General features: G+C 32.2%; 1 long non-coding RNA gene across 2 annotated transcripts; it reads left to right on the forward strand.

Moving 5' to 3' along the window:
* The first annotated feature begins 230 nt into the window (after positions 1 to 230).
* On the forward strand, positions 231 to 2,504 carry LOC126882176 (uncharacterized). Of its 2 annotated transcripts, XR_007697202.1 has the most exons (4): positions 231 to 528; positions 583 to 674; positions 776 to 931; positions 2,227 to 2,504. It is a non-coding gene; the product is annotated as an uncharacterized LOC126882176 (long non-coding RNA). The 2 variants fall into 2 exon arrangements; XR_007697201.1 differs by having other exon boundaries at positions 364 to 674.
* The last annotated feature ends 23,134 nt before the right edge of the window (positions 2,505 to 25,638 follow it).

The following is a 25,638-nucleotide window of genomic DNA, read 5'->3' on the forward strand; positions in this document are numbered from 1 at the left end:
TCCAATAGCTTATATCACACAGGTAATATGCTTAACCCAATTAATAATACAATTACAATATATGCAGTTGGAAAAATTAAAGAATAGGGCTTTTCATTTACAGTCATTTGTTTCGAGCTTCCGTCATATGTCGTATAATCCGTGTTGTATTAATATTATACACAGATTATATATAACATATGACAGAAGCTCGAAACAAATGACAATCGATGAAAAGCCCTATTCTTTCATTTTTCCAACTGTAGATACCGTTGCTCTTCATTATCTACATCAGAGATCTAAGTTGACATTGTTGCCCAATTACAAAAAATTTTTGAATTCATTTTAAGTCCAATATATCACATAATTATTGCGAAGTAGATTATACAAGAAAACAGATTAAGGCCCGGTCTTTTCACCTCCGAATAAATATGCTCTTATCTGGCAGTTAGCTATCTGGAGGATAAATATTTATTCGCCAGATAAAAAGTACCCGTCTTTTCACGTCAATTTATGTTCCAGTTAGTTATCCGGTAGATAAGCTTAAAAGTAAGTTTGGATTCCGAACACACCTGACTTTTATGTTTATTTTTATAATTTCAGCTTTAACTTAACCTAACATAATTAGATTCAAAGTATTTCAAAGATGATTTTATCGATTTTATTTCCATTTTGGAAGAAGGAATGAAGGAAATGTAAGTAAATCAAAGAATTACAACTTAAAAAATAGGTATACAAAGTCATAAGGTTTAGAAATACATTTCCATATTTTAATCAGACAACAATATTGTTTTAGAAGGAAAACATTGATTATGCTGAAATAGTTTACTGGAGAGCTTGAACAAGAGGTAAATCCATTTTAAATTAGAGGAAAACTGTTGATTTGTATGTAAAATAGAAGACAAAGACAAGTTTAAATAAAGACAAGCTAGCTAATGAAACAGATGCAGTGGTAATTTTGTTTACATAATTATATATGTACATATTATATGATTATTAATATTAGGTTTGTTCTAGCAAACAGTCAAACTAGTCAGAAACCGTCAGCAATTAGTTGCTCAGTGAGACAACATAATACAGTCACCAGTGCTATCCCCTATCTACTCGCGCTGGTCGACTATTCGCTGATGGTTTCAAACCGTTTGAAACTGATGCTAGAACAAACCTAATGACTGTTCAATGATGTAAAAATTTGTTAATGTGGGGAAAACTTTTATTTAAATTCAATACTATATTTCTGTAAATATCATGCAATATGGCAAAACTTAATGTTACGTCTGATTTTAGCCATAATGAGATTATTTGCTTGATATGCTATTTAGTAACATTTCTTCAAGTTGGTATAGTTTGGTATGTGTATGATGAAGGTAAAACCCCCTTTGTCCCACATGTCCCCTTTTAACTTACAGTAGAACCCTAATTATCCGTGCTATGATTTTCTATTACTCAAGTTGCATTTTTGAGGTTTTATCAACATAGCGTCATTGTAAATCACTTAACGGAAACTCTATATGACGAAAGAGAGACTCATAATGAAAGATTTATTTTTTCTGTTATCTTTTTATGGTAGGTACATAATATTATAATATGTATGTGTATACGTACTTATTATACATAAGAAATACATGTTCGGATTATCAGTGCCACCTTCGGTCCCGAGGAGCACGGATAATCTGGATTCTACTGTATTAGGTAGGCCAGAACTTGATATATTACTTGATTTCTTATGTTGATTACTTTTCGTTTTTGGGTTGACAAAACATGATTTAAACTTTCAAAATGCCCTCCTGAAAAATTAGGCTAGATGGACATATCAATCATTGTCAAAACGCTACAGATTTATAATCCATCCAACTGGTATATTGAATAGTAAACTAGGGATAAACCAACTATGTATATCAAAACACAATATTTTAAAGATTGGATAATTTACATGGTAAATTGAAGAATCCCAATAACAAGAATAAAACCTAATTTTAATATTTGTTATGGGTCATTCCACGAACATACGCTTGTTTTGGATTACTTCGACAACGAATATTTTACGTTGCAAAATAAGAAGAACAAAAGTAAATTGCAAATTACATTGTTATTTATTGGAATAATTATTAGTGCCATTTACTTTCGTACTTCTTAGGTTGCACAGTAAAATATTCGTTGTCGAAATAATCCAAAACAGGCGTATGTTCGTGGAATGGCCCATAGTAGATATCTTTCACTTTTCTAAATAAAAAAAATTGGTTACAGATATGACAAACACCTAGAAGATGGAATCCTGTGTTCTCAAAGAAAAAGCTAGTTCCAGAAATAAGCTACCAATAATAAACTAGAGAATGTATTACAAGAAAGAACAACGCTAATACCCAACATAGCTCAATTGCTTCAGATAGAAAAAGAGGAGGAAAGGGTAGAACACAAGCGTGCCAGAGAAAATTAAAGGGCAGAAGAGACACAAAAATTCATTGATTTATTAAATTTAATAATTAAATTATACAAAGGACAATTAAATAAAGAATAAAAAATTATACATGTATATTAATGATCCTTCTATTTCCCCATAAAGCTTGTTACTGACCAGGAGGTATACGATAATAGATATATTACATCTCATATTGCTCACTATAATAATGAGTGAGCCTGCATAAACGGAACCATAATATACATTAGGTATAGTTCCGGGTATGCAGCCTCACTCATTACTATAGTGAGTGATATGAGATATATTTTAGTATAGTTCCCCGTGCGTGACAAGCTTAACACAAAAATTTTTATAAGGTTATCAAACATCATAACTTCAGTAAATTCAATAATTTAGCTTATTCCTGGTCTATACTTAGCAATTCCTTTTCAAAATTGTCTTCATTTTCATCTCTCTCTATGTTATAAATATATTGCTTCAGTGTAAGACAACTGAATCAATGTAATCATTTTGTTTTCTGCTATATACAAAAAGGGATGTATTTGCGGACTCATTAAAAAAGTAACAACCCATTGCTATGATCTGAATTTAAACAGCAATAATACAGAATTACTTATATTTGGCACAAAAAAATATTAGTAAGAAGGTACCTATTTAAAACATATCCGGGGAGTATTACGAAATTCTCAGAATATAAAATCAGTCTTCCTATACTCTATTTTTTTTAGAATTTCATGATACACCCAGTATGTTTTGGATACTTAACAACAGCTTTTTTTTCAAGGTAGGTATCATCTACTGTTTCTGAGAACCATGTGCATACATAATTCTAGTTACTACCTACATATATCAATACCTTTCATTTTGGAATCGTAAAATATTTGGCAATTCAAAGAAATGATGGGATAAGAAACTATTCTATTTTTATTTTTTACAACTTGTTTTCCTTTGTAAATGAATATAGTTGGGTAGGTATACAATAATACATACCTATTATAATCTTTTCAAATTATAACCCATCTTTAATTTAATATCTAATAACTCTGCTTAAAAAATTACAGTAGGTAGGTATGTATAAAAACAAAATAATATAAAATTTGTGATTGAGAATTTTTAGAAAGAACAAAATTTTACTTTTGCAATAAATTCAATCAGACCCTCAAGATTTTAGGTTATATTTTTAGTTTCCTGGTAATCAGAAACCATGAAATATACGAAAATCAAAGTTTATCTGCCAGATAACTTCTTATTCGGTACTTTATTCGGCAGTTAAATATTTGATATTTAACGTCAATTTATCTGCCGGATAACTTTATTCCAGAGTGAAAAGACGCTACTTTTTTTATCTGTCAGATAAACTTCCCGTTAACTATTTATCCGGAGGTGAAAAGACCGGGCCTAATATATATTGCATGTAAATAAATAAAAACATCAGAAATAGAAAACAAGAATTAAGTTATAATCTTAAGTTAAAGTAAATAATAAAAACAATAAATATAATAAAACAAAATACTTATTTGTTTGTGAAAAAGCTATTTCTTTGTGGCATTTTTGTAATTATTGTAACTATTTTAATAGGGAAATAAGCCACAATTTACTTGAAAAAATAACTTTATTATGGTTTCTACTACCACATCGGACGTCGTTGTCAAAATACAAAATGTTTTATTATTTTCTTTATTAAATATTATTTAATTTATTATTATTATTTATGCATATTATTACCTGTAAATATTTCTTCTGATTGTTAATTGTAAAGGATAGAAAAATTACCATTTATTTTATTTTCTTTTAGAATCAGCTGAGAGAAGTGGTCTACAAAAAAACAGGAAGGAAATGGAATATGTGGCTATGAAAGGCAAAAGAAAGGTTTACAAAGCAAATGTGACACATTTTTTTATAGGAATATCAGTAAATTCCATTAAAAAAATGTATGAAAAGATTTTTTACAATAAAAATGTTTATATTTATCAAGGATGTATTATTTGGTATGGCCACATATCGTCAGTGATGTGACAATACCTCCTATTTGTTTTTTCATCAGATTTGTAAGATAGATTAAAAACTTGTTTGGGTCACCTCCTGTTTTCATATATTTTTTGACTTGTTTTGCAGTAAATTTAACTATCTATTTACTACAAAACAAGTCAGAACTTACGTATGAAAACAGGAGGTGACCTTAAAAATGTTTTTCGTCTCCTGTAAACCTCATGAAAGAAGATATAGGAGGTATTGTCACATCACTGACGATATATTTCAGAGAATGTCTAAAAAATATACTGTGAATGTTCAAAGAACGTTCGTAGACATTCATGGAATGTTCCAACAAGACATTTAGTCTAAAAAATATACTGTGAATGTCCAAAGAACATTCATGGAATGTTCCAACATTCATGGAATGTCCCAACAAGACATTCAGTCTAAAAAATATACTGTGATGTCCAAAGAACATTCGTATACATTCATGGAATGTTCCAACAAGACATTCAGTCTAAAACATATACTGTGAATGTCCAAAGAACATTCGTAGACATTCATGGAATGTTCCAACAGAACATTCTAAGAATATTTAAAATGCTGACACAGCACTTTCCTGGGACTTTCCAGGGACATTCGTGTGCATTTGGGGACATTCCAGGAATGTTTTCAATGTCCTGTGAGTACTTTCTAGGAACATTCCTGGAATGTTTTGTGTTATTACATTATTTTGTATGACATTAATGTTCACAATGTGTTTGTAGACTTCAAAAGGCATACGACTCAGTCAAAAGGAACATACTATACTGTATATTGGCTGAACTGGCATACCACACAAGCTAATTAGACGCATTAAAGCCACAATGGATGAAACTCAGGCATGTGTACGATACAAAACCACCGGAGAGACTTTTTCAAAATCTCGTAGGGATTGAAGCAGGGAGATGGGCTAGCCCCAACATTGTTTAACCTGGCACTGGGTATACGGTTAGGCAAATGCAAACTGTACGAGGAAACCTACTGACCAACAGAACCGTTCAACTGGCCGATGATATTAATATTATGAGTAGAACATCAACAGGAGCACAGGAAACATACGCAGAGTTAAAAACGCAAACGAAGAGGCTAAGTATGGAAATTAACAAATAAGAAACAAAAATAATGGTACAGACGAGAAGAAATATAGTCCCAGAGAACATTAAATATGAAGATGATATTGAAACGGTTGGAAAGTTTACATATCTGGGAGTAGAAATATATGCCGACAGATCAGAAGATGGAGAAATACGGAAGAGAATATCTCCAGCAAATAGAGCTTGCCCCCTCCCATATATTTTGGTATAAAAGTGTCCACCGAAATACAAAGATAAGAATCGATAAAACCTTAATTCGACCAATAGCATGCTGTGGTAGGGAAGCATGGGTCCTGAGAGAATCGTCAAAAAACAAACTCGACACATTCGAAAGGAAAGTAATAAGGAGAATACTAGGACCTATGAGGAAAAACGGAATCTTCAGAATTCGATACAACGAACTTTATCAACTTTATAAGGAAACACCCCTGTCAGACTTCTTCTCTTCTGCAGATGCCATCTCCGCTACGGAGGTTAGCAATCATCATAGCTGTTTTAATTTTTGAGACAGTAACTCTAAATAGTTGTTTTGAGATTTATCCAAATAATTCTCTCAGGTCCTTTAGCCATAAAATTTGTCTTCTTCCGATGCTTCTTCTGCCATATATCTTTCATTGCATTATGAGTCGCAGGATGCCATACTTCTCGCCCCGCATGACATGTCCGAGATATTGTCAGACTTCATTAGAATACAAATATTGCAATGGGCCGAACATGTGATAAGAATGGGACAGGATAGGCTACCAAAAAGAGCACTGAATGCTAGGATGCAGGGAATGAGACCGGTTGGAAAGCCAAGAAAGCGCTGGGAAGACACAGTAAGCAGTGATGCAGAAGCATTTTTAGAAGTCCGTGTATAGAGAAGAGCAGCGCCAGATAGAAAAGGGTGGAGGCAAAAAATAAAGGAGGCCAAGGCTCAATTTGGGCTACAGTGCCGCGAAAGAAGAAGAACAGGATGAGAGGACGAACTTTCTTTTTGCGTACTGTTGTGAGCTGTAAAATATGATAATATTGCATCTTTTTGTGCCTGCCATTCCTGTTCTCTTAAATTTTGCTTTTTTCATTTTTCACTGCCACTTAAATGTTTTTTACTACTTAAGGGTAAGGTTCTTAGGTTAAGAAAAATAAATGTTTAAAGAAATTTAATAAAACGGCTAATGATTAATCAATAGAGTAGTTGAATTAACTTAAAAAGTACAGGACTGAAAACTAATACCAGCATAAGCAAGCAATACCTTATATTTGCAGAAAACGGTATGAACATCAAACTAAATATTAAAGTGCATTTTGAATAAGTATCATGATAATTAATACGTGACGATACCTTTTGTTAATCCTACCTCTTGTTTATCCTTCGGAGTGGTGTCTAATTTTTGCTTATTGTACCTATATGCCGACAAAGCAATCTACCTAATCCTTATTGAAGTTTTATGATAATAACGGTTTATGGTTTTTGATATAACCTAATTTGTTATCAATTCCTGTTCGTAAAATGAAATAATTTTGAAAATTTATTTTGTTTTCCAATCAAAATTTTGTTTTAGTGATCTTTTCGGGCCCCATTAAAATGCGGGCCCGAGGCAGGGGTCTCATAGGCCTAGTGGTAAAATAGGCTCTGGACCCAAGATAGAATTGTGTGGAGAAATGCAATTAGGGAAGCCGACACTGCATAGGGATAAGGCAAAGAGAATGATGATAATGATAATAGGTGTAATGTGTAGATACTTATATAGAATAGGTTTGAAATAGAGTAGAATATAATAGAATAAAGAGACTATATACCTACATAGATACATCCCTAATAGCACAAGGATGTCCTTCACGGACTTTAGGGAGGTTAGTTTTCGCCCAAGGAACATCCTATTTTGGTCCAAATGTCGCGCTACCGAATGTCCGTTGGACGTCCACTTAAGGTCCGAAGGGACGTACATTGGACCTTAATCGGACGTCCTAGGGGACGTAAATTGGACCTTAACAGGACGTCCTATTTTGGTCCAAATGCCACGTTGCCAAACGTCCAATGGACGTCCACCTAACGTCCGAGGGGACGTTCAGTGAACGTCAATTGGACCTTCATAGGACATCCCAGTTTGGTCCAATGTCTTGCTGCCGAACGTCCATCTAACGTCCTGAGAGGACCTCCGGTGGACGTCTAGCATCGATATTTAGACCTGTGGAGAATGTATGGTGGGAAATAAAAAATATATTTTTAAGGAACTTATATTACATCTTATATTAAATTACAATTATTGGATATTACATTATTTACATTAAATTACAATACACTTCTCCAAGAAATTAACGCACCACCTTAAAAATAGGGCATTTTTGATGTCTCGAATTTTCTAAACCTGTTGTCTCATCTGAGTGATTTTTTTATAATATAGCCTAGGCTATAGGTTACATCCTTAAGCTTGTCATGCACTGGTAGCTATACTGTAATATATGTATATTATATCATATCGCTCTCTATAGTAATGAGTGAGCCTGCAGACAGGGAACTACCCACATAACAATGATGTTCGTATCATGTTCTAAGCATATACTACCAACATTCGTCAGAGTATATTCTTTTTAGTATATGCGTAGTACAAGCATAGCATGTACCTTAAAAAACATTCTAAATTTCATGTTCTTTGCACATACTTTAAAGTATATTCTCGTACCGAATATACTGAGTACATTCGTGTACGTAGTAACTCGGAATATTCGTAAAAGTTTATTCTTAGAATGTACCTTTACCGAATATTCTTAGCACATACTTATAAGTACATTCTTAACACATACTTATAAGTAGATACTATTCTCAGAATATACTTTTACCGAATATTCTTAGCACATACTTATAAGTACATACTTAACACATACTTATAAGTAGATACTTTTAAAATATCTTAAAAATAATATATATGTATGTATAGGAAGAATAATGTTAGCCTATAGATTATCAACTTCGTTAAGAATAATTAATGAAATTTAAAAATTTATGTATGTAGGTACTATTAATTAAACTACCGAATTCATTATTTAAAATTGTTTTAATTGTATGGTAAAAATGTTTAAGAATTAATTGTATTAACGAAAAAGGAGAAATTGTCGTTTCGCTTTCATAACTGAAATGCATTTACTATTTTGATTAAGTTTATTGAGTATTCTTATGAAGAATTTTATTTTTACATGGAATTGACATTCAGGTAAGCTGTGTGGCTGAGCCAAAACCCACAACCGGCACAAACAAAGCGGAAACGACCGCTGCATACCTGCATAGGGGTTAGCGGGTAGGGGGTTGGGAACAAAGGAAAAATACAAAATATGAAAATAGTTACTGAATAGGCATTTGGCATTTGTGTCTACACTTAACACTAACAATGTCTATGCTGTGTTGTGAGGAAGACCAAGTATTTCAACCAGGAATAGGAACATGCATAATTAAACGTTTTATTTTGTTTGCTGTCAACTTACAAATAAAAAATTCATTTTGGTACTTCAATATTACTTAAATAGTAAGTATGTATATAGGTACATATAAGCAACATATAAATTTTAGTTATTTACATACATATGTTACATAATATTTATTTGGGTACGATAGGTATATGAATATGAATATATAAATTTATATATTCAGCATTTTTATTTTTATATGCACATAATAACTAAATATATATACCTACTTACCTATATAATATTGATATAACTAACTAAAATTTATATAATATTTTATATTTACTTTTTAAGTAATATTGTAGAATGTACTAACTACATTCTCATATGTAATATGTAAATTTAGTAGAAAGTAGAACCTAGGATGAGATTCGGTGATGCTGAAAACATGCTTCTGAGCAATATAGCACTTCCTTGTAATATTCTTCCCATATACTAAAAAGTACATTCTTCCTATATACTAAAAGATGTGAGGTAGTACATTCTAAGTACATAAATAGAAGGTTTATAGCACCTTCTTAGAATATCCTAAAAAGTATATTCTTGGTATATACTGAGAAGAAGTGCGGTAGTACATTCTAAGTATATACATAGAACGTTTAAGTACTGTAATGTAGTATATACTCAGTATGTGCTCTGCACATTCGCAATGGTAATTACGCATATTCTTAGTATATACTTTTTCTGAAAAGTATGTTCTATGAATCTACTAAGAACATGAAATTGTTATGTGGGTAATGGTTCCGTATGTGCAGGCTCACTCATTACTATAGAGAGCGATGTGATATAATATATATTACAGTATAGCTCCCCGTGCATGACAAGCATAAGGAAGTAACCTATAACCTTAGAACTAACAAAAAAATTAAATAAATACTCTATTTAAATTATTTTTAAACATATTCAGAGATATATCAAAAATTTCAATGTGTTTGTCATTTATAAGTTTACAGTAACGATCTATAGGTGAATTTTGGCCATAACTGGTGCGATGGAAAGGAATATAAAATGTTATAAAATCACCTCTTCGATTTCTAGTTTGTATATCAACATGAATACACTGTAATAGATCACAGCAATCTAAATTTCCATTTATTAAATTATACAAATATACTAATCCTACTCGATTGCCTCTATTTTTCAGTGTATTAAGTTTTAAACTGTTTTCTATTAATGAATAATCGTGATCTACAATAGTTTGACCTAATTTAAATGCACAGAACCTCAAAAATTTGTGTTGAATTTTTTCAACAGTCATATTCATAGAGTTAAATATTAGCATAGAGAGAGTGTCATTCAGAGCGAAGTGACGACACCATCTTTTTTATTTGGATTAGTGCTGTTTCACTCTTACGCATAGTAAAGCTGCTACAGTTGTCCTCCTCTTCCGTGCCTATATTCACACTGAATGTCATTATAGATTCTCGATACAATGTGTTAGAAGGAGATGCAGCAAACCAGTCCCCTGAGATCTTGTCGTCAGGAAGCGCGGAAGGTAGGCTCCCTCTATGTTAATATATACCTCTATGGTCATATTAGGGAATCCATCGACCTGTCAAAGTTAAATCACGTGATCTTTGGTTGGCACACAAAACTGTTCCTAACCTAAACTCAATGTAATTATTGACTTTTCTTATTTGTTTTTTGTCGTGATTTTGAGGTAATCTACATTCGCTCTCGCGAGATTTTTTTTGACACTGACGTTAGTAATTTCTTTTTTGAAAAATTCAGTTGTCAGAAGTGACTGGAAACTACTACAAAACCAACGCACCTACTCATATCCAATATTATTAATAGTAAACAGACATAAAAATAACATAAACCTTACGCCAATCAATATTTATTTATTTAAACCATTATAATGTATTGATAGCAAATGAGAAAATTATTTATTGTACAAAATAAAAATATTTTGTAGAAATAAACTTCACAAAATTTTATGAGATTAGTAGACACTCCCACTATTTCTAATAATTCTTCTTTTTTTAATGAAAGATTAAGTTGATTTGAGTTGATTTTAGCAGTTAATAGTGTGAGGTAGGAATTTTTGTGTTGTACGTTTCCTATTCCGAATGTCTCAAAAAAAATCTCGCGGTATAGTATTTAAAGACATTCATTAGATTAATTATTTTATAAACTTTACGTTTTTGGTGATTTTGAGTGCTGACAACATGCCTGTGACTTGTATAGTAGTGAACTGTGGAAGTCCAACTGATCGGGATAATGTTAATTTTAATTTGTTTTTTGTCCTGATTTTGAGCTAATATAGTATTTAAAGACATTCATTAGATTAATTATTTTATAAACTTTACGTTTTTGGTGATTTTAAGTGCTGACAACATGCCTGTCACTTGTATAATAGTGAACTCTGGAAGTCCAACTGATCAGAATAATGTTAATTTTAATTTGTTTTTTGTCGTGATTTTGAGCTTAATATAGTATTTAAAGACATTCATTAGATTAATTATTTTATAAACTTTACGTTTTTGATGATTTTGAGTGCTGACAACATGCCTGTGACTTGTATAGTAGTGAACTGTGGAAGTCCAACTGTTCAGAATAATGCTAATTTTAATTTGTTTTTTGTCGTGATTTTGAGCTTAATATAGTATTTAAAGACATTCATTAGATTAATTATTTTATAAACTTTTCGTTTTTGGTGATTTTAAGTGCTGAAAACATGCCTGTAACTTGTATAGTAGTGAACTGTGGAAGTCGAGCTGATCAGTTAATGTTAATTTTTTTCGTGTTCCCTCTATAGGGCTTTTCATTCACAGTCATTTGTTTTGAGCTTCTGTCATATGTCATATAATCCGTGTATAGTAATATTATACACGGATTATACAACATCTAACAGAAGCTCGAAACAAATGACAATCGATGAAAAGCCCTATTAGAAACTCATTTATGTTTCCTCGCCTAACTAAATTATCAAAAAACAGGACGCACTCATGCTAGGAATTAAGGTTTTTATTAATATTATTACAATTATTTATATGTGACACTAACGTAACTAGTGACATTAATTTTTAGGCCAATGTGACAAACTTTATTAATACTAAATTTTAACATTTATCCCCTATTTTGTTAAAACAATATTATTTTGTTTTTCATTCTATTCAAAATAAATGCAGTTTTGACAGGGAATTTGTTTTGTTATTTATTTATTCCATATAGACCTGGATCCCGCGTACCAAAAAAAAGTTGATTAATAGCAAGCTGAAAATTTATTAATAGCTTAACGGTGTCTAGTTTGACAAACTTTGTACGCGAACACTGGAAGTTTTAACTGTGGGACAGGTTAAAAATTTGGAACGTCAAACTACGAAAATATTTATGTAATTTGTCAGATAAAACTTCCAATTGATTTGCTACCAATTCATTAAATTCTCATGCAAAAACCAGACTGGTGAAAAAATCACCAACTGGGCATTTTAATGAGTAGAACACGAAGACCATGTCAAACTACAGGAATCATGTTGGTTAGTAAGAGCAGTCTGATTTTTGCATGAGAATTTAATGAAAGGATAACAAATCAATTGAATGTTCTGTCCGACAAAATATATGGGATGTTTTTGTAATCTGAGTTTCCAAACTGTTTCACAATTAAAACTATCCCTGTTCCAGTGTCACAATACATCAAAGTTTGTCCAACTGGACACCGTTAAGCTATTAACAAATTTTCAGCTTGCTATTAATCAATTTTTTTGGTACATGGGATCCAGGCCTAATAGGTTTGTTCGTAGTACGACACAAACGATTAGCAACTGCTGCCAACCATCAGATGCATGAGCAGTTAATAGTTAGCATTCATAGACTACGAATGCACATGTGTCTGATGGTTGGCAAGAGTTGCTGATCATTCTACGAACAAACCTATCAGTAATCACTATTTGTGATATCCATGGGTAGTTACTAACAGAAAGAGGCAGGATTCGATATTTAAATCATTTATTTTAGAGTCAAAACATAGTCATACCTTAAACGATAAATGTATATTATCATTACAAGTTGATACTAATTACAAAAATAAATACACATTTAAAAGACCAATACATAATTACTCATGATGAAGAAGTACATTATAATTAAAAATGAATAACCATTTTCATATCGCTTCAACACAATGCCAAAGCCATCTTATATTTCAGTTCGTTTAGTGAGCACAAGAAGCACTCTGACCGAACAGTTTCAAAACTCATTAGTTTTTCATCAGAGAATGCATATGTTGCTATCTCCAAACCATGTAGCTGTAACATATGTACATGCATTGGGTTCTTCATCGTCTGTCTTGCCCTGGGCATACTCAGCTAAAAATAGGATTGCTGCAGACTTCACTATTACCAGCCATACACATACAATCTGCATTTGCTATCATCAGAACTGGCTATCACCCCACCCAAGCATTTAGTCATTTAGCATTAGATTTTTGGAAATGCTTCACCTAAAAAAATATTTTATTTTTTTGGAAATTCTTCAACTACAAAAATTTATTTTTATTAGAGTATTTGCGTTCTTTACAATGATTGAGAATATTTTATTTAAAATCAGACATTCATATAATATAATTTTAGAACAATCAATGACAGTAATTCAAATAGATGGCAGTAATAAATCATTTTTAGATAATTATAGAGTTCGCAGTTTACAGATTAGGACGACAATATGTCTGGTTTCATACAGATATATAAACGTAAATAAATCTAATATTTAGAACCAATTTATCCAAAAGACACTAATACTGTTATCCATATATTTCTTAATGGTGAATAAATAAAATAAAGGCATACCTTTCCAACAATAATATGGAAATCAGGAAATCATTAACAATTTTTTACTCCATTCAAAACAAATCCAGCTGTAAAATATTTATGTGCCTGAAGGCTTTTGTATGCTTTCAAGCAGCAACTCCGAGATTCCACCAGATATGTATAAATATCTATAATAGTAACTTGATGGTCTGCACTTTACTGTAAAATCCAATTCTGACTGAATTGCGTATGGATCCAAATCCCCAATTATTTTCAGCTTCAATAAATATCCAAAAAAAAAAAAGAAATAATGTTATTGCTTGCAAAATTCATCATTATTGATAAATATCGGGGCAAAATGAACAGTAAATAAAATTGTTTCGCCTACCTTTCTCGCAACATCTGGAGTTTCCAATAATAATTTCCTTAAATAATCAGTTTGCATTGTGGTAAAGTTTATAAAGTTGACAAAAACAGGAAACGAAATCCAAATGCATCCAAAATAGACAAAATACGACGATAAACAATGAAAAATCATTGAAAAATAGATACAAACATAACCTCTTTGTTAGTTTGTGTGCCAACCAGAGGTCACGTGGTTTGGATTGCCTAATTATGAACTGCATGTTATGGAGACCATACTATAGAGCCATATTCAAGTTTAGATCGCACCAAAGAACAATAAACTCCTCTTACAGTGTCAACTGAAAAATTACTACAGTGTCTCAAAATAAATCCTAACATTTTTGAAGACTAAACTGTTATGTAATTAATGTGTTCAACAAAACTCAAACTCTCCTCAAAAATCACTCCTAAATCTTTAACTTTTGAAACATATTTCAGATCTTCATTATTTATTTTATATGAAGTATTAATCTTCCTATTACCTTTGAAAAAACTAATGTAAAAATGATAGAGGCATTCAATCAAATAGAACGAGCTGCACAAAATAGTGGCCTTAAAATCAACCAGAACAAAACAAAATATATGCAGGTAAGTAAAAACACAGAAATAAGGCAGCCACAAAATATAACAATAGGAGAATACAACATTGAGGGGGTAAAAAACTTTACATACTTGGGATCCCTAGTCACATCTGATAATAACGTAGCAGAGGAAGTGAAGAGGCGAATATTTATTGCCAATAAAAGTTACCATGGCTTAATTCGGCAACTAAGATCAGACAACGTCGCAAGGAAAACAAAATGCCAAATATACAAAACCCTAATAAGACCGGTACTCACATACGGCTCAGAAACCTGGACACTCACTAAAAGAGAGGAAACATTGCTAGCCACCTTTAAAAGAAAAATCTTGCGACACATATATAAGGGCACAAAAGAAAATGGAATTTGGCGAAGAAGGTACAACTTTGAACTATACGAAATATACCAGGATCCGGATATCATAACATTCATTAAAATAGGACGGCTGCGTTGGATGGGACATGTAGAAAGAATGGAAGAAGGCGAAATACCAAACAAAATATTCAAACAGATGCCAGTAGGAAAAAGAACAAGAGGAAGACCGAAGCTGAGATATTTAGAACAAATAGAAAATGATATAAAAACCTTAAAAATAAAAAACTGGAGAAAAAAAGCACGAAACAGATCAGAGTGGAGAAGAATCCTGGAACAGGCCAAGACCCAGAAAGGGCTGTCGAGCCAATGATGATGATGATAAAAATTTTATGGGGGTTTTGTTCCCTTTAACCCCCCCAAACTTTTGGGTACGTTCCAATTAAATTATTTCTGCGGTACCATTAGTTAAACACTGTGTTTTTAAAACTTTTTTACCTCTTTCTATTTTTTCGATAAAGCTCTTTTTATCAAGATATGGCTTCTTTTTAAAATGGTTCAAAATATACCTAAAAATGTAAATCATAAATAAATTTTCATATTATTAGTCTCTACAATAGTACTTAACCATATACAAATATGTGGTGGATTTGACAAATATTCAAAATATCACGATAAAAACTGACTTCAAAAAAGTACTAAGAGGCAAAAAAGTTTTAAAAACATTGTGTTTAATAGTACCACAATAATAATTCAATTGTAACTTACACAAAAGTTTGGGGGGGTTTAAACGAACAAAACCCCCATAAAATTTGTATGGGGTGTCGGGTGTCCAAATTTCACTATACAGTAGAACCTCGATTATCTGTCTCTCTATTAACTGTCACCTCTGTTCACCGTTTTGTAAGAGAGACTAAAAACTTTTTTTACAGTCACCTCCTGTTTTCATATGATATTTTTTGACATGTTTTGTAGTAAATTCAATTATCTATTTACTACAAAACATGTCAAAATTTACATGTGAAAACAGAGATGACCCTAAAAATGGTTTTCGTCTCCTACAAAATTCATGAAAAAGCAGATAGGAGGTATTGTCACATCACCGACGATATACCAGAAGTATATGTGGCCATACCAAATAATACATCCTTGATAAATATAAACATTTTTATTGCACAAAATCTTGTCATATATTTTTTTCCATAATCATCACTAGGATGATGATTCATTTGTATTGAATTGTACATTGCAATTCTCTGATGTTTGGGAAAAAGGGCTTAAGTCAGAATTGCACATCGATAATGTTTTGATGATTTCTGGACCAGAAAAATCGGCTCTTTTTATTGGTACATACAGTGTAAGTCTGCAACACTTTTTTTATGGTCCAGAAATCATCAAAACATTATTGATGTGCAATTCTGACTTAAGCCCTTTTTGCCAAACATCAGAGAATTACAATCTGGTCATAACTGACCAATGAGCAAATTTAATTTAACCTAAATTACTGCTGTTCCTTAAAATGAAGAGCTTACCCCATAGCGTCTCTTATCTAATCTAACAAGATCGTGCACTATTCTAACATACACAGGCACACAAGCACTACGCTCTGCTTTTCACTATCACCTATCACTCAAACTAGTTCAAAAGGCTTTGTCCTCTTCAATCTTCTAGTTTGTCCAGTAGTAGATATCGAGGAGTGTGGATTTTCTCAATATTCTCATACTTATGAAGTTGTTGTTGCTCATGACTTCCTGCTATCTTCTTGATGACTATATTATCCAGGTTCCATTCCTAGGTCTTGATATTTGTTTATAAAGTAATATCTTATTATGCATCGACAATGTGGAGTTCCTTCCAACTAGTCAATACACTTTTTATAGGTATCTTTCTTTTGCCTTTCATAGCCACAACAAGGCTATAATACGTTTCCTTCCTGGATTTTTTGTAGACCACTTTCAGCTGATTCTAAAAAATTAAAATGAATGGTAATTTTTCTATTCTTTACAATTAAAAATCAAAAGAAATAGGTACTACTATTTACAGGTAATAATATGCATAAATAATTCGTTTCCTAAAGAATACAGAAAATTGAAAACATACCAAATAATACTTACATAATTGTTTAAACAAAAGAGACCCAGCCAGAGCAAAACGCAAAACTCAGACAGAACTGCAAAAAAAGCCACTAATTTCCATTTTCCCACCCCCTTATCTTAAGTCCACTTTACATCAACAATAAATTGGACAAGAAATTGACCAAGTTATTCAAGGCCAAATTTGACGTGTAAAAGCACACTTTGACATCTAAGTTTGTTCGTTATAAACTTCACGTGACGAAAAAGAAAATTGTTCTATTTTTTCATTTATTTGGCGTGAATTCAGTGTCACCAACCTGTGTCCATTTGGCGGGAAGTGGAAGTAGAGCTTTTTGTTTATTATTATTTGTTGAGGTTGTCTTTCATGTTCATGACAACCTAAAAATTTTGATTGGAAAATGCATATAAGATAAGGGGGTGGGAAAATGGAAATTAGTGGCTTTTTTGCAGTTCTGTCTGTTAGTTTTGCTCTGGCTGGGTCTCTTTTGTTTAAACAATTATGTAAGTATTATAAAAACGTTTTCAATTTTCTGTATTCTTTAGGAAACGAATTATTTATGCATATTATTACCTGTAAATAGTAGTACCTATTTCCTATTTCTTTTGATTTTTAATTGTAAAGAATAGAAAAATTACCATTCATTTTAATTTTTTAGAATCAGCTGAAAGTGGTCTACAAAAAAACCAGGAAGGAAACGTATTATAGCCTTGTTGTGGCTATGAAAGGCAAAAGAAAGATACCTATAAAAAGTGTATTGACTAGTTGGAAGAAACTCCACATTGTCGATGCATAATAAGATATTACTTTATAAACAAATATCAAGACCTAGGAATGGAACCTGGATAATATAGTCATCAAGAAGATAGCAGGAGGTCATGAGCAACAACAACTTCATAAGTATGAGAATATTGAGGAAATCCAGCTCCTCGATATCTACTACTGGACAAACTAGAAGATTGAAGAGGACAAAGCCTTTTGAACTAGTTTGAGTGATAGGTGATAGTGAAAAGCAGAGCGTAGTGCTTGTGTGCCTGTGTATGTTAGAATAGTGCACGATCTTGTTAGATTAGATAAGAGACGCTATAGGGTAAGCTCTTCATTTTAAGGAACAGTAGTAATTTAGGTTAAATTAAAATTGCTCATTGGTCAGTTATGACCAGATTGTAATTCTCTGATGTTTGGCAAAAAGGGCTGAAGTCAGAATTGCACATCAATAATGTTTTGATGATTTCTGGACCATAAAAAAAGTGTTGCAGACTTAAACTGTATGTACCAATAAAAAGAGCCGATTTTTCTGGTCCAGAAATCATCAAAACATTATCGATGTGCAATTCTGACTTAAGCCCTTTTTCCCAAACATCAGAGAATTGCAATGTACAATTCAATACAAATGAATCATCATCGTAGTGATGATTATGGAAAAAAAAAATATATATATGAGCAATATTTCTACTTTTCGGTGAATTTTGTGGGGAGGGTCCTCGGATTTTCTTCAAATTTTAGTATGTTATTGGACCTATTTAAAAAACGTTATCCTGAGACTTACAGACCCCTAGGGGCCTTAGAGCCCTAGATAGGGCCCGTCAAAGACCCAAAAAAGGTCGTTTTTGCCGTATATTTGACAGGCTGTATATCGGCTCCCATTTAACCGATTTTGACTTACCAAACGTCATTGTCTTTGTAATTTTAAGTAGTTTTTTCAGTGACAATTTCAAGGCTTTAGTCAATAACCCTGATTTTTGGGACCATTTTAAGTAACGCTAAAAATTTCAAAAAATTACTATTTTCAAAAATTTGTCAAAAATCTAATTTTAATCCGATTTTCCTTTTCTGGACGACAGTTTAAAGGTATTAAAAAGGGCTTTAAAATGATATTTTGTGAGTTAAAATCCGTTTAGTAGAAGTGGAGATAAAACAGATTGAAAATAGACATTTTTGTAAAAATGGGGTTTTTACGGATTTTCAAAGTGCTGACACGTTTTGGGGTATATATTAAATTGTACAAAAATTTTTTTACAGGCAGTTTTTTCTATAAATAATAACGTTTCATTGGAGATTTTCTTGGCCCGAGCCTCTATCTACCTTATATAACCCTCTAAAAATGAGTATTTTGTTACTCAAATGAGACAACTTAACAAACAACTTACGGCTTATTTCTATCAATCAGATAGCCTGAAGACTTTATCTATCACAGATTATAAAAGTAGAGATTAAAACCTTTTATTTAAGGGGTCATACAAACTTCTAGGTAGCCTAGAAGTGCAGTTATGATATTTCAAAGTCTTAACTAAAATCAAAGTATTAATTCTGTGAACGCTACTTTTATAGACTAAGAGCCGCTATAGATGAAATTTGATAATTATTTTAAACACGATAAAAGCCTAAAACTTAAATAGTAGAACCTAAAAGAAAAGCTATGAACACTCTGCCGTCACTTTTTAGAGGCACACACCTCGACAGTGGCGCATCAAACATTCTACTTATGGAGGGGATAAATAAATTAAAAGGTACCCTCCCTCACTCCCAGAATTTTTTTTTTTTTATTTTTTAAAGTTATACGTGATTCAAAAATAAGACTCAGTGTAATTTCAACCCGCCTCCCCTGTTTTCCTACCCCCACCATCAAAAAGTTCATTTCTCGTTTTTTATTTTTTTTAGGTGGGATGTAATCAATTTTAAAATTTCAAAAAATTCACACGCATACTTGTGGCTTTTACAAAACATGCCTATTTTTTATAGACACGTAGGTTGAGTGACGTAACCTAAAAAAAATTATTTTTTTATTTTTATAAACTTTTAAACGAAAAACTTTTTTTTGGGGATGGCTGTTGGACTATTTTGTTTTAATTTTGTGTATTTTATCAAATGCTATATTTCTAATTTATTTCAGAAGTTTCCGTAAGGTTCTCCATCTTCAAAAATCCAAAAAATTGTTTTTCGAGGGGGTTTTTGGGGGTTTCAACGTATTTATCCAATTTTTAAATATTCTACAGGACACAGTTACTTCAATTAACATATAACCTATAAAATAACATTAATTTAATCTATTTTGAAGTCTGTAAAATAGGGAAAATCACCAAAAATCCCCTAAAAAACAGTTTTTTGGATTTTTTGGTGGTGGGGGAAGGGGGATGGGGGTGGTGTGTTAAAATTACACTGAGTTTTATTTCTTAATAACGTAGAACTTTAAAAAATTAACAAAATTGAATTCTGGGTGTAAGGAAGGGTACCTTTTAATTTATTTATCCCGTTCATAAGTGGAAAGTTTGATGCGCCACTGTCGAGGTATGTGCTTCTAAAAAGTGACGGTATAGTGTTCATACGTTTTCTTTTAGGTTTTATTGTTTAAGTTATGGCCTCTTATCGTGCCTAAAATAGTTAACAAATTTCACCCATAGCGGCACTTAGTCTATAAAAGTAGCGTTCACAGAATTGATACTTTAATTTTAGTTAGGATTTTGAAATATCATAACTGTACTTCTAGGCTACCTAGAAGTTTGTGTGAGCCCTCAAATAAAAGATTGTGATCTCTACTTTTCTAATCCGTAATAGTTAAAGTCTTCAGGCTCTCTGATTGATATAAATAGGCCGTAAGTTGTTTGTTAAGTCACCTCATTTGAGTAACAAAATACTCATTTTTAGAGGGTCATATAAGGTAGATAGAGGCCCGGGCCAAGAAAATCTCCAATACGAAGTTATTACTTATATAAAAAGTTACGTCTAAAAAAATTTTGGTACAATTTAATATATACCCCAAAACGTGTCAGCACTTTGAAAATCCTTAAAAACGCGATTTTTACAAAAATGTCCATTTTCAATCTGTTGTATATCCGCTTCTACCGAACGGATTTTAACTCTTGAAATATTGTTTTAAAGACCTTTTTATTACGTTTAAACCGCCGACCAGGAAAAGAAAATCGGATTAAAATTAGATTTTTAACAAATTTTTGAAAATAGCAATTTTTTGAAATTTTTAGCGTTACTTAAAATGGTCCCAAAAATCAAGGTTATTAATTAGAGACTTGAAATTGTCACTGATAAAACTACTTAAAATTATAAAGAAAATAATGTTTGGTGAGTTAAAATCGGTTAACTGGGAGTCGATATACAGCCTGTCAAATATAGGCTAAAAACGACCTTTTTTGGGTCTTTGACGGGCCCTATCTAGGGCTCTAAGGCCCCTAGGGGGCTGTAACTCTCAGGATGACGTTTTCTCAATAAGTCCAATAACATACTAAAATTTGAAAAAAATCCGAGGACCCTCCCCACAAAATTCACCGAAAAGTAGAAATATTGCTCATATATATATATATATATATATATATATATATATATATATATATATATATATATATATATATATATATATAGAAATATATATATTTTGTGCAATAAAAATGTTTATATTTATCAAGGATGTATTAGTTGGTATGGCCACATATACTTCTGGTATATCGTCGGTGATGTGACAATACCTCCTATCTGCTTTTTCATGAATTTTGTAGGAGACGAAAAACCATTTTTAGGGTCATCTGTTTTCACATGTAAATTTTGACATGTTTTGTAGTAAATAGATAATTGAATTTACTACAAAACATGTCAAAAAATATCATATGAAAACAGGAGGTGACTGTAAAAAAAGTTTTTAGTCTCTCTTACAAAATGGTTAACAGTTAATAGAGAGACAGATAATCGAGGTTCCACTGTATAGTGAAATTTGGACACCCGACACCCCATACAAATTTTATGGGGGTTTTGTTCGTTTAAACCCCCCCCCCCCCAAACTTTTGTGTAAGTTACAATTGAATTATTATTGTGGTACTATTAAACACAATGTTTTTAAAACTTTTTTGCCTCTTAGTACTTTTTTGAAGTCAGTTTTTATCGTGATATTTTGAATATTTGTCAAATCCACCACATATTTGTATATGGTTAAGTACGATTGTAGAGACTAATAATATGAAAATTTATTTATGATTTACATTTTTAGGTATATTTTGAACCATTTTAAAAAGAAGCCATATCTTGATAAAAAGAGCTTTATCGAAAAAATAGAAGGAGGTAAAAAAGTTTTAAAAACACAGTGTTTAACTAATGGTACCGCAGAAATAATTTAATTGGAACGTACCCAAAAGTTTGGGGGGGTTAAAGGGAACAAAACCCCCATAAAATTTTTATGGGGTGCACAAATTTCACTATAATTTTTCTTTAAGATGTTACTGCAATAATATTGCTTCATGTCCATTTTCAATAAAAAATCTTTAATAGTTTTCGATATATTCGAAAAAATCGAATTTTCATTTTGTATCTTCAAAGGGCTGTAACTTTTTTTGTGTGCATATTTGTACTAAGGTAAGTTAGGTTCATTCAAATTATTTTTGGTCCCAGAATATGTGATTTAATTTACGACCAATCTTTTCGGGACACCCTGTATAATAAATGGGATTAGCTGGCTTAAAAATTCATAATCTACGTTCTGTAGAAAATATACAGTTTTTGGTTTCTTTTTAACTAGATCTTAATATCTAACCAAGCATTTTAAGACCTTTTTATTATTTTTTCGATGATATATTCATGTTTTTAGTTTGTTCAAAATATTCTAGATGATTGTACACTATAATAGATAGCCAACTAAATAAACACAAAAATTTTATTTTTGTTACAGCCTGTATATAAGTTTACCTATATATACAGTGCATTACGCACCACCTTAAAAATTGGGCATTTTTGATGTCTCGAATTTCCTAAACCTGTTGTCCCATCTAAGTGATTTTTTTATAATAATATAGCCTGAGGCTATAGGTTACTGCCTTATGCTTGTCATGCACGGGGAGCTATACTGTAATATACATTATATCACGTCGCTCTCTATAGTAATGAGTGAGCCTGCACATACGGAACCATTAGTTCCCTGTCTGCAGGCTCACTCATTACTATAGAGAGCGATATGATATAATATACATATATTACAGTATAGCTACCAGTGCATGACAAGCTTAAGGATGTAACCTATAGCCTAGGCTATATTATAAAAAAATCACTCAGATGAGACAACAGGTTTAGAAAATTCGAGACATCAAAAATGCCCTATTTTTAAGGTGGTGCGTTAATTTCTTGGAGAAGTGTATTGTAATTTAATGTAAATAATGTAATATCCAATAATTGTAATTTAATATAAGATGTAATATAAGTTCCTTAAAAATATATTTTTTATTTCCCACCATACATTCTCCACAGGTCTAAATATCGATGCTAGACGTCCACCGGAGGTCCTCTCAGGACGTTAGATGGACGTTCGGCAGCAAGACATTGGACCAAACTGGGACATCCTATGAAGGTCCAATTGACATTCACTGAACGTCCCCTCGGACGTTAGGTGGACGTCCATTGGACGTTTGGCAACGTGGCATTTGGACCAAAATAGGACGTCCTGTTAAGGTCCAATTTACGTCCCCTAGGACGTCCGATTAAGGTCCAATGTACGTCCCTTCGGACCTTAAGTGGACGTCCAACAGACATTCGGTAGCGCCACATTTGGACCAAAATAGGACGTTCCTTGGACGAAAACGGACCTCCCTAAAGTCTGTGAAGGACATCCTTGTGCTATTAGGGATGTATCTATGTAGGTATATAGTATCTTTATTCTATTATATTCTACTCTATTTCAAACCTATTCTATATAAGTATCTACACATTACACCTATTATCATCATCATCATTCTCTTTGCCTTATCCCTATGCAGTGTCGGCTTCCCTAATTGCATATCTCCACACAATTCTATCTTGAGTCATATCAATGTTAATCCCCTTTACCAACATGTCCTGCCTTATCGTCTTCTTTGGTCTTCCTCTCCTACTCCTTCCAGGAATCTGCACTTCAGCTATTCTTCGTATTGGGTGATTAACGTCTCGATGTTGAACATGACCAAACCATCTTAACCTATGCTCTCTCATTTTGGCATCAATTGGTGCCACACCTAGACTTCCCCTAATATACTCATATCTAATTTTATCCTTCTTTGTCACTCCACTCATCCATCTAAGCATTCTCATTTCCACCACATGCATTCATTGTTCCGCTTTCTTTTTCACTGCCCAACATTCAGTTCCGCGCATCATAGCCGGTCTTGTGGCTGTTTTATAGAATTTTCCCTTCAGCTTCATTGGAATTTTTCTGTCACAACACACCACTCGCTTCTTTCCACTTCATCCATCCAGCCCTAATTCTACTGCATGCATCTCCATCTATTTCTCCATTACTCTGTAATACTGATCCTAGGTACTTAAAACTATTGCTTTTCACAATCATTTCACCTATTATATTATATTTTACTTTATTCTATACTATATATCTATTCTAATCTATCTATATATTTCATTTAATCTGTTACATTCTACTCTATTCTGTTTTAAATCAAATACTTTATTAGTAAGTATCTACATATATATTACATCTATTCTATTATATTCTACTCTATTCTATTTCAGTTTATTTTATACTATATATCTATTCTAATCTATCTCTCTATTTTATTTATTTTATTAATCTGTTCTATTCTATTCTGTTTGAAATCAAACACTTTACTCAAACAAAGAAACAAACGACATTCAAAAGCTTCTAATAAAAAAATCATTGCATTGGTACTACTGAAAATATTGACATTTTTACAACATTTATTCCAAGTTCCTTCAATTTTTTTGAGGACAAGAAAATTTTGCTTTCAAGAAATTCACGAATTTATTGGCGTCTCTTCTTCTTCTTCCTTTTTTGGCACTGCTCTTGGGCAATTTGCCAGCTCGATGCGTAGGAATTCCAGATGGTCGAGTACGGAATACTCCTGTGAATTCCTATAGCTAAAACACGAACTTTTTGATGTACACTAAATTGTTTTTTGATTCTGTGGACTTTTAAAGAAAATATTTCTGTCTGTACAAAACAAAACAAGGATACTTTTGTAGGTTAGGAAAGGAGAGGTTTTAGGGTTATGTTATTTATGGGCTTGAGACAAAATAAAATAGCTGTCATTTCATGTAAAGTTAATTAAATTTTGATTTTGTTATAAGCCAGGAATTTGATTAAAAATCTGCTAATTTCCAAGTTTATATTGGAGAGTATTGTGTTCATATTACAAGGATATTCGAAACCTTCTCTTTTTATGAATTCATATAGATCCATTCTCGGAATTTTGTTAATGGGACATTCCAAGAATATATGATTTAGAGATTCTGTTTGCCCGCATTCGCAATAGGGATTGTCTTTAATTCCGATTCTGTGTAGGTGTTCTCCAGTTAGGCAGTGTCCAGTACGCATCCTAGTGATCATGGTTATGTGTCGTCTATCAATATATGGTAGTTTGTTGAACCAGTTAGTTTGAGGAAACTTGTCTTGTATTGTTGCATATTGTTTTCCCTTTTGTTTTAGTGACTCCTTCCATGATTGTTGGAATTCTTCTATGGTCTTGTTTTTGACGATGTTAAAGATCTCTTGTGCATCAATTTTAATATCTTTTGGTACATTTAAGGTTCTGCCTAGATTGGCT

This window comes from Diabrotica virgifera, chromosome 3, assembly GCF_917563875.1.
Source record: "Diabrotica virgifera virgifera chromosome 3, PGI_DIABVI_V3a".
Taxonomy (NCBI): Eukaryota; Metazoa; Arthropoda; class Insecta; order Coleoptera; family Chrysomelidae; genus Diabrotica; species Diabrotica virgifera.